This window comes from Bidens hawaiensis, unplaced genomic scaffold, assembly GCF_021521415.1.
Source record: "Bidens hawaiensis isolate Kalapana, Puna unplaced genomic scaffold, B.hawaiensis_p1.1 tig00023044_1, whole genome shotgun sequence".
Classification (NCBI taxonomy): Eukaryota; Viridiplantae; Streptophyta; class Magnoliopsida; order Asterales; family Asteraceae; genus Bidens; species Bidens hawaiensis.
Genome location: NW_027493600.1, coordinates 249483 through 261344, shown reverse-complemented (window position 1 = coordinate 261344; position 11862 = coordinate 249483).

Sequence of the window (11862 nt, the reverse complement as noted above, 5' to 3'; positions counted from 1 at the left end):
TGAGATTGGAAAGAATAAAATTTGTGAAAGGAAAAGTTGAGAGGCAAGACATTAAGATTGAAGAATTTGTGCCATTCTCCATTGATTTTAATGGTCTCAAAACTCAGAAAACACTTGGCATTGAACCACCTAGACCAAGTGAACGATTCAAGAAAGGAAATGCACATGAAAGCTTCAAGGGAAAAGTACGGTGTAAGAAGTGTGATGAGAATGGTCACCACATTGATTCCTGCCATGAAAGGTTCACTTTCAAACCATTTCATGTTCCCAATGAAACCAGGTTTGGACAAGATTTTAGTATGTATAAGAAGATGTATGATGAATACTTGGGAAAAGGGAAGAAGGGTGAGGAAGTGGAAGTAAAAGGTGATAACTCAAAAGTTGTGAAGAATGAGAAAGTGAATGTAGCTGTTGATGAGAAGTTGAAAAGTAACACAGTAAGTCAACTGAAAAGGAACAATGCTCACAACAAACCTGAAGTTGTAATGAAAAGAAATACACAACCAATAAGGATTGTTACAAGAAATGATACCAATACTGTGAAGTCTGATGATTATGAGAAATCACCAAAAGATGGAAAGAAAAGTACTAAGGTTTTGTTCTCTAGAAATAAGTCAAGAGAACTCAATGGTGATGAAAAATTTATGCTAAAAAATGGATATGAACCTCATGGTTTTCATTGGAAACCAAGGAGTGAGGTTTAAGTGTAAATAAAAAAACATATGTGAGAAATGAAACAATTGGAAGGGATTATGTAGTTCAAGAGTGCAAAAGCATAATTCCATATGTGAAAAGCCTAATTGAAAGTGGTTATGAATTAGATGAGTCTGATGTTTGTGAAATAGTTTATGAAGATCCTAAGCCTATTCCCAATCCTAATGCAACAATTGTCCATGTCAATGATGAATTGCAAGTTGACTCAACTTGCATTTCATTACCCAACTAATCACTTTTCTTTGATATGTGCAGGGATAGTCCACACCAGTCAATGAAGTATGGTATATGGACAGTGGATGTTCCAGGCACATGACATGTGACAAGAGGTCACTAGTTAATGATGAAGAGCAGTTTGAAGGCCCAGTTGCATTTCGGAATGACGAGAATAGAGGAAAGATTGTGGGAAAAGGGATTCTAACAAATGGAAAAGTTACTTTTGATAATGTGTTTTATGTGGAAGGATTGCAATATAACCTTTTGAGCATCTCACAAATGTGTGATAAAGGTTATAAGGTTGGGTTTGATGACTCTCATTGCTTTATTTTCAAACCTGACTTTGTAATTCCTCCAGATATGATTATGATGATGGCTCCAAGAAATGGTAATCTATGTGAACTTATGAAGGATGCCATTTCAAGGGGTGGTACTTGTTTTGTATCAAAGGCCACTAAAAATGAAACCAAATTGTGGCACAGATGTCATGTCAATCTAAAGAACATGAACCAACTTGTTAAGGGTGAACACGTAATTGGTTTACCTACAAGGGAGTTCAAACTTGATAACAATTGCATTTTGTGTCAAAAGGGTAGGCAACACAACTCATCTCACAAGACAAAGCTCATAAACTCTATTGATCAAGTGTTTGAAATGCTTCACATGGATTTATTTGGTCCTATGAGTGTTCCAAGTATTGGTAAAAAGAGATATTGTCTAGTGATAATTGATGATTTTTCAAGATACACTTGGGTTTATTTCCTAAGTACCAAAGATTAAGCCGTTGAATTAATCAAGAATTGTGTGACAAGGATTGAGAATCCATTGGATGCAAGGGTGAAGTTAATGAGAAGTGACAATGGGATTGAGTTCAAGAATGGGGTAATGGATGAGTTTTGCAATGAAAAGGGAATTCTTCAACAATTTAGTGCTCCTAGAACTAGAACACTTATTGAGGCTGCAAGGACCATGCTAGCAGATGCTTTCTTGCCTGTTACCTTTTGGGCAGAAGCAATCAATACTGCTTGTTATGTTAAAAAAAAAGTCCTTCTCAACAAAAGTCAAAACAAGACTCCTTATGATATTTTGTTTAAAAGAAAGCTCTACATCAAGTTTCGCAAGCCATTTGGGTGAAAATGTTCACTAAGGAATATCTTAACAAGTTTCAATCTAAATCCTTGGATTGTTTCTTTGTTGGATATTCAACACACTCAAAAGCTTATAGAGTCTGTGTGAAAGACCACTTGAGTGTGATTGAATCTTCAGATGTAATATTAAATGAAAACCAATTCAATACAGTTGATGGTGCTTCATGGTTGTTTGATCTTGAGAAGTTAATCAAGTCCTTTAAGATTTATCCTGAGGACTTTGATAAAACTTTCTATAAAACAAGTGAAATTGAAGAGAGTAATCAGAACAAGATGGGTTTGGACAAGTTATGGTCCAAGGTTGTTGGAAAAAGAAGTGAATATAAATTCATAAGGGATCCCTCAACTACTGAAAATGAACAAGTTCAAGATCAAGTTCAAGGTCAAGACCAAAATCAAAATCAAGGATAAGATCAAGAACATTATTATCAAGTCAATCAAGAAGTTCAAGATGATCATGTCTTGAATGAGGAAGATCCTAGCAATAAAAATCAAATTCAAGAACGAGCTGCAAGAGAAGTAAGATTTGAAGAGTTGTTTCAAAGCTTGAATATGGGAAACAATGGTGCATCTGCCTCACAACTTAATGATGAAGAGGAACCTGAATTTTATGATGCAACACCTGATTTGATCATTGATGAACCTAACCTCAATGACACAAATCTTGAAACAAATTTGTCTACTAATGTGATTGTACATTCCTCTTATGTTGAAAGAAATCATCCACCTGGGAACATCATTGGGGATATCAATGAAAGATTTAAAAGAAGTGCATCTGAATCTGCAAACATTTGTTGCACTCCTGCTTTCTATCCCAAATTGAATCATAGAACATTGTTCAAGCATTGAAAGATAATTGTTGGGTAGAAGCAATGCAAGAGGAGTTGGCTCAATTTAGAGAAATTTCAAGTGTGGGAACTTGTAGACAAGCCAAGAAACGGATATGCCATTGGAACCAAATGGGTTCTCAGAAACAAAAGGGATGAGAGAGGAATTGTGATTAAGAACAAAGCAAGACTTATTGCATTGGGATGCCTACAAGAAGAACGGATTGACTTTGAGGAAGTCTTTGCTCTAGTAGCAAGACTTGAAGACATAAGAATCTTTTTAGCTTATGCTACCTCAAAGAATATCAGAGTATTCCAATTGGATGTCAAATCTGCATTTCTGAATGGAAAAAAAGAAGAGGAGGTGTATGTGGCTCAACCACCAGGATTTGAGGACCATGATTATCCTAACAAAGTGTATAACTTAAACAAAGCTTTGTATGGATTGCATCAAGCTCCTAGAGCATGGTATGATGAGCTATCAAACCACCCGCTTGCTAATGGTTTCCAAAGGGGAGCCATTGACAAGACACTCTTTTACAGGAAAAGGGGAAGAGATTTGCTCATACTTCAAGTCTATGTGGATGATATTATCTTTAGTTCAACTAATGAACAAATGTGTCTGGAGTTTGAAGAAGTGATGAAATCCAACTACTCAATGAGTTGAATGGGAGAAATGAACTTCTTTCTTGGATTGAAAATTTAACAAAATGCTAATGGTATCTTCTTATGTTAGTCAAAGTATGTTCATGACATTTTAAACAAGTTCAAATTCAAGATCTCAAAACTGCTTCAACTACAACGGACACTCATGAAAAAAATGATCACAGATGAAAAGGGGGAGCCTATTGATGAACATGAGTATAGAGCCAAAATTGGATCCTTGATGTACTTTACTGCTTCTAGACTGGATATTATGTTTGTTGTATGTGTGTGTGCAAGATTCCAATCATCTCCAAAGGTCTCTCATAGACTGCTGTCAAGAAGATCTTTAGATACTTGAAAGGAAAACCAGATTTGGGAATATGGTACCCAAAGAACCATTCCTTTGGTATAATTGCATATACTGATAGAGATTATGATAGTTGCAACATGAGTAGAAATTCAACTTCTGATGGATGTCAATTTTTGGGAGACAGGCTAGTGTCTTGGCAGTGCAAGAAACAAACTACAATGTCCATCTCAACTACTGAAGCTGAATACATTGCTGCATCTGCCTTTTGTGCACAAGTTCTATGGATTCAGAATCAAATGCTGGATTATGGTATGAATTTCTTGAACACTCCTATTTAAATAGATAATACTACTGCATTTTTCATTGTTAAGAATCCAGTTCAACATTCTACGACCAAGCACATTGAAATCAGACATCACTTAATTACGGATTGTAATGAAAAATGTCTAATTGAGATGAAAAGAGTTGATACAAGTGACAATATGGCTGACCTATTCACAAATCCACTTGATAAAAGTAGAGTCCACTTTATTTTGAAAGCCCAGGGAATGATCAACTCAAATGAAGTCTGAATAATGATGTGTGCTCTATGTGCTAATTGAATTTCTTTAGGAAGGTCTTGATGAGTGTTTGTTTCTTTATATTGTGTGAAAAGGTGAATTTGCATGTTGACTAATATGTGCTTAGATTGAATATTTTAGTAATTTAAGTATCCTTGATGCTTAAGTTAATGATCAGTTAATGTGTGTGATATCATGATAAGTGTTTGAAATGACTTATATGCATGTGTGCTTATCTGATATTTTGATTATGTTGCCTTTGATTATGTTTAATCTGATTTGATGATGATATTAGGATATGCTAGACTATACTTTATGTGAAGTCTGCCTATTTTTGATGATGTCATTTATGATTAAGATTTGAATATGTTACTTAATGTTGGATTCAAAATGTGTTTTTGTGTCAAAATTGCATGCTCAAATGAAATTTTTAAATGAATTTTGCTTAAAACATTTTTGACAAAACAGAGCAAGTTGATTAATGGTGCTATGATATGATAAGATTATTCAGTTCAAGCTTTATAGAAGCTTAAGAAAGGGTATTTTAATGAAAATTGATCCAACCCTTTGGGAAATGATAGTACATTGGTTATTTTACCAATCATATGGATTTAATTGGCTAAAAAGACAATTCGTGCACTCATTAATATATATGGTTGCTTTCCGTGATGTGTAAAATCTGAAGTGATATAAACGTAATGAAACTGCTAAACTTAATGTGGAGTTACATTATTGTCTATGCATGTTCCAATATACATCTTTCCGAATGATAGGCAGAAAAGTGAATATCCAGTCATACACGAGCCCGTTGGTATTTGGTCCCCAAAATGAAGTATATAATTGAGAATGACAAATAACACAAGTGAACAAAATATACTGATTATTCAACACAATGTTGATATATATGTTCACAACCTTATGTTACAAAAAGAAAAATAATAATAATAATAAATTCTGTCATTAAAAAGTTTTACCAAATATTAGGGGGTCGGAGTCAACTCAAGGTGATATGGAGAAAGACAAATAAGCCTTGAGAATAGATATGGAGCATAAGAAAACAATATGTGTTATCCATTTTAGTCTTATGCAAATTAATTGAACCATAATCATATCACCAAGGCAACGAAATTCATGCTAAGTCTAGACCTGCTATTAACATGCCTAATCTGTCATAATAATGTTGAGAATGAAGTATTGAGAAGCAACTTAGTCAATATGATCCCATGTTGAGATCTTTTCACAGAAAGAAAGAAAATGATTTGAAAGTAAAGAATCGGGATTCCTTGAAATATAGGAACTTTTTGACATTGCATGGATTGTCTGATAAGTACGATGAGTTTTGATGATCTGGAAGAACATTATAATACGATTGTGGAAAGGGTAGAGAAAGAGGAGAATGTAAGAATGAAAAGGGAAACAAAGCAAAAAGATAAGATTAATGAGCTGATGAAGAGGTATGGAGGCAAGTGCAAGTACCTAATTGAAAAAAGTATGGATATGGAGTTAGTTAATAGCCTATCAAAAGCACAGGTTGAATCCTATTTCAGAAAACTATCAATGAAAGATGAACCAGATAAAACTGCAAAGAAGCCAAGAATTGTGACCTTGGCTGAAAAGAAAAAAAGATGAAAAGAAGAAGAAATGGGAGGATGAACAGGTGTAGTTACTTGATAGATTGATGGATGCAAGAGGGAAATTGAATGAGATACAAGGGATGAGTAGATCTGAGAAGTTAGCCTTGTACCTGTCTGAGTTAGAAAAAGATGATCAACAAAAGGCTCAATCTTCAAAGGCTGCCAAAGTCCCTATTGTTGTGGAAGTAAATTTTAAACAAGTTGAATACAGGGATCCATGGGATGATGAGAACAGATGCCAGAACCTAAAAGGGTTAATGATTAGCGAAGGGATGGAAGAAAATGTGTTTGATAACTTGGGAAAGGCTCAGCTGAAACAATTGTTCTATGAAGAGAAAGATGAATGGGAGAGACTTGAGGTAGAACAGAGGAATCCTCATAATTTTGAAATTGGACCAAGTGGAGTAAGATTTGTTCCTGCTGGTGAACTTAGAGATAAAGAGTGATGGGCATGATTGAAAGACTTTCTAGAGAAGGAGGAGAAAATTTTCTTGACTTGATGGCTATGCCAATGGAAATGGTAATTTCCATGTATGAAAATAAATTTGGAGAATTGAGGGCCACTAAACCCAGAAGGCAATTCCTTCTAGGCCCTCAGCCTCAAGAGCACAGATTCCTACAACAAGAGTTGCACACCAATGAAAAAATAGGCCACCATCTGCTATGGACCTACCCAAAAGGCTCTTTTATGACTCTGTGTCTGAAACTTTGAAGGTTTAATGAAGAGTGGAGAACTGAAATAAATCATCTTCAAGGATGATTTTGCTGACTTTAAGAAAGAACAATTGGAGGAGATGGCAAGTCTAGAACTATGTGATTATCATGACAAGAATAGACTTGCAGGAAAACTGCAAAATGAATTATCTAAACATCTAAAAAATGAAGCTAGGAAAGGATTCCCTATGTTAAGTAAGAAGAGAAAAGTGGAAATTATCTGAACATGAGAAAACTAGATGGGGGAATAGATTGAGTGATATAAGACATGTTGAATTTGACTACATCACAAAGGTGAAGAACAAGGATCCCGTAGTCAACATGATGGCCTGTATAAGTATGAGAAGGCAGATGACAAAGCCTAATCTTGAAGTCAAGAGAAATGGTAGGATAGCTTGCATTGATTACAAAAAACAAGATGATTCCTACATTCTCAGAAATTCTGATGGACTTGCCTTGGGCATTATCAGAGAAGATGGATATATGACTTACCTGCATAATGATGATTTGGAGGATATTATGAGGTGGACTGTGCCTGACAGCCACCCTTATCATCAGAAGCTGTTTTTGTTCAAGGAAAGGGAAGGAAGTGTGAAATTAGCAAGAAGACAAGTAGTCTCAAGCTCCAAAAGATAAAAATATGTGTCTAGCTTACGTTTTGCTAGACACATATTTGATCATAACTACTTAGGTTTTAAATAAGGATTGTAGTATGATTAATGGGGGTCTTGAGCTGATGTTCAATTCAATGACTGTATTTCTCTGCTCCAATTTAAGTTTAAAGCTAAAATGAGGGTTAACTCCTGATTAGGCTTATCTAATACTCATAATAAATGATTACTCGGCCAAGTGGGAGAATGTAAGAATAATATATAATAATATATATTTATATATGGCCATTATATTCATTTATATTATAATAGATAAAAATATTACCTATACCTTATTATATATTAGTTTGGTAATTGTTGATGGGCCATATTACCTATAATTAACTAATAAAGGGTTTCCCCTTGGGTGTATATAGAGAGATAAATATTAACATCATAACCTAATCACACACACACATAACCAATTTGTGTGCCTCCTCTCTTCTAAAACCGGGTTCCTCTGAAGAACCCTAACACCATCCTCAACTATACATCCTAAATGGGAACTCGACCAAGTTGACAACCATGTCGTCTACACCCTTCTCTGTTTTGGTTACTACTCTCGCTGCTTTTACAGGGTCATAGGTTTAATATTTATTGTGTTTTATATTGCTTACATGATGAACTGATCAACATTTCTTTGATTTGTGCAGGGACAGTCGGCACCAATTAATGAAGTATGGTATATGGACAGGGAATGTTCCAGGCACATGACATGTGACAAGAGGTCTCTTGTAAACTATGAAGAAAGGTTTGAAGGTCCAGTTTCATTTGGGAGTGATGAAAATGGAGGGAAGATTGTAGGTAAAGGAATTCTGACTAATGGAAAAGTCACTTTTGATAATGTATTTTATGTGGAAGGACTACAATATAACCTTTTGAGCATTTACACCTTTAATTTCATCTTAACTGACATCTCTGTTTTCTCTAGGGTTATTAATTTGTCGAAGCATAGGTTCTTAAAGACATTTTCTCTTTACTTCTTCAAATATTAACCTAAAACATGTTAAAGTTGTGAACTTTATGACTAATTTCTACTTTGAATGTGTTTTTGTTTATGTATGAATAGATATGGCGGAAGCACCGACGTATCCATTCGAAAAGAAGCACAATATGTGCGTTCTTTTTCAAGTTACTCTTGACAACGAAGCAGTGGCACTGATGATAAGATGGCTTCAATTTTCAAACTTGCGGTTTTCATTAGCAGAGTGCCCGATCATTTAAAAGAATCATCATTTAGATTTCTGGCACTCCACTCAATTATTTGATGATGCCGGCGGTAGGCGGTTGGAAGCTACCATTGCCCGACAGGAGATAGTCATTACTGAATAACTTAACAGGGCAAGCTTACAACTAAACGAAAATGTTGAAGCCCCAATCCATGTCTCTATAAACCGTTTGTTGACCATCTTTCAAGAGACAATGGGTTATCAGGGTGACGTACACGAAGGCCAGTTCAATAAGGGAATGTACCCTAACCTTTATAGGTTCCCGATACATCATATTATTTAGGGTTATGCACCACGAAGGGGCTCTTGGACCTTGATGAGCCGTGATCTGGCCAATGCAACAGTGGCTGTCATCTTTAGACAACCATTCTATTTTTCAAAGATGATTTTTTAGGGACTTGTTTCAAATTTGAGGAAACCCAACAAGGAGAAATTGTTAGTCTACCCAAGATTTCTACAGATTATTTTCAATAGAGAGCTACTGGATCTACCAACCATGGGTACAACACATTTTCTGCAAGATCTGAATATGTATAAAAGGATAGCTAAGTTGACTTCCACAAGCCGCTTCAATCCTGAGGTCGATTTTGATATTGTACCATGGTTATTAAATAATGATTTGGAAATAATGCTAGTGCGGAGTCACCACATGTGACCTCTGAGGAGGATGAGGAACTTGATGATGATTCAGATGATGGTGATGATGGAGTTGCAGGAGATGATGATCAAGGTGATGGAGGAAACATTGGAGGAAATTTGATTGATGAGGTTAATGATGCACATGATCAAATCCAATCACAAACCCAAAGCTCACCTCAAGACCAAAACCTTAACCAAAACCAACCCATTATCCCACCCCAAGACCTACCCTTCCATGAACCATACATTGCAGAACATATCCCAGCCCATCTACTTACCCTACCAAATACACTTTACCAATCCCCAACCCAATCCCAAACATCAGACCCGCCAACCTTTGAAATCATACATACCTACAAATCCTTATCTTTAATCCAAAACATAAACCCACTACCCTCAACCAGCACAAATCTTATTGAAAGCCCAAGCCCTACCCATATTCCTGATCCATTCTCTGACCCACCAATCCCCTTCCCCTTATGCTCAATTATTCAGAATAAATATGGATGAAGTGGTGAATAATGTTGATTTGAAGAAGGATAATGATGATCTAAAAAAGGAAAATGAAGACTTGAAAGCACAATTGGTATAAATTCAAACCAGAATTCAAACCCTGATGGATGAGGTTGAGGAGACCTCAGCTGTACCAAAACAGGGAGAGAATCTCTACGTTGCCAATATTGTGTCTGATGAAGTGGTGAGAGATGAGGTTGAAAGGGAAGACATTTTGAAGAATTTGGGTGATTTGTATGGAAGTGATGAAGATGATGACAGTAGAGAAAGAATGATTGATGATATTCACTATGATCCAGATCAATCAGATGGTGGAGAGCAAGAATGTGATGTAGATGATGTGATATCAAAGAAGAAGGTGGATGAGGAGGTAGTTGAGAAAGAGATGGATGCTGATGTGAATGAAGATGATGCTCTTACTGATAATGTCTTAACCACTGAAGCCATAACAACTGATGCTATTGGCACTGAGCCACAAACTGATGTTGTGAGGGAGGAAGGTGCTAATACTGAGGAAGTGATATTGACTGAATAAGATATAAATGATGAAACATCCAAGAAGTTTGATGATGCAGATAAGGAAATGAGAGATTTGATGAATGAGATTGAAAATTTTCCTAGTGAACCTGATGATGTGAGGGAATCTGATGTAGAAAGGAGAAATGCAAAAGGAAAATCCATTACTGAGAATGAAGAGCAAGTGGAAACTTTAACTAAGTCTATTGATGATGTGTTGGACAAAGATGAAACTGACGAACAAGCTGCCAAAATCCATGCTGATATTTTAAAAGAGATGATGGAGAGGGAGATGATTGCTACAACCTTGACTGAGGAGGAGTTTGTGCAACAAGAAATTATGTTGGAGGAAGCTCATATTGCCAAAACATTGATTGAAGAAGGAGAGACTGACCAAGAAACAATTGAAGTGCTTAGAAAATTGAAACAAATTGAAGAGGTTGATAATACCTTAGCCATGGTCATGTATCTGTTTAAACAAGCTCAACCTGAAAAAAATAGTGACTGATGAAGCTGGAGAGTCAATCACACGTATAACTACTAAAATATGGGTCATGCAAACTAAAGAAGATTTTGAGAAAACCAAGAAGATTGGGATCCTGAAACATGGGGCGAGTATGGGAAGAAATGTGTAAGGAGAATCAAATTTGGAAATCCAAAAGGATTTGAATATGTTGTGGAGAGTCCCAAGGGGGTTTAAAGTCCAGTAAAGGATGATGTTGAAAAAGGGGATTACATATTTGAATGTCCAAAGGACAGTCCTGTCAAGGTTGTTCCTCTACAAAGCTATAAGCCTGATGATGAGCATGGAATGAATGAACCAAGAATAGAGGCTCTTGTAGAATCAACTGAAGAGGATGATGACACTGTTGACTTCCCATATATTGAAATGACAGATGAACATATGGAGAATATACAGAAAATGTTGGATAATGCAAGGAGAAATCATCCTTTGATTCTAATTTTGATCAAGCACGATTACAAGTTTGAAACCATGGCTCCTATAACTGACGAGGAGCTGCATGAGTTTATTGATGGTGATTTGGGAGATATTAAAATAGAGACGGAGAAGAAGAATCGTGATTCACTAAAATACAGAAACTACTTGAGATTACATGGACTATCTGATATAGATTTGAGCAAAATGAGGTTTGATGAGTTAGAAAATCATTACAATTTGACTGTTGAAAGGGTGAAAAGAGAAGAAATGGAAAGATTAAAAAAAGATGAGAACTTAAATGAAAGACTTGAAAAATTGTATACCAAGTTTGATTGCTGGTTGAATATGGATACTCTCATGAGCTTGTTGATAGTTTGAGTAGAGACCAAGTTGAAACTCACTACCAAAGAATATCAAGAAAAGTCAACTTTGAACAATCGTCAAAAAGACCAAGAGTTGTTACTTTGGCAAAAAAAGAGAAGGCTGAGAAGAAGAAAAAGTGAGAGGATGAGCAAATTGTTTTATTTAACCGGTAAATGGAGGGTAGGGGCAGAGGAGATGAAATGAAGAATCTAAGCAAATCAGAGAAGTTGTCCATGCTTGAAGT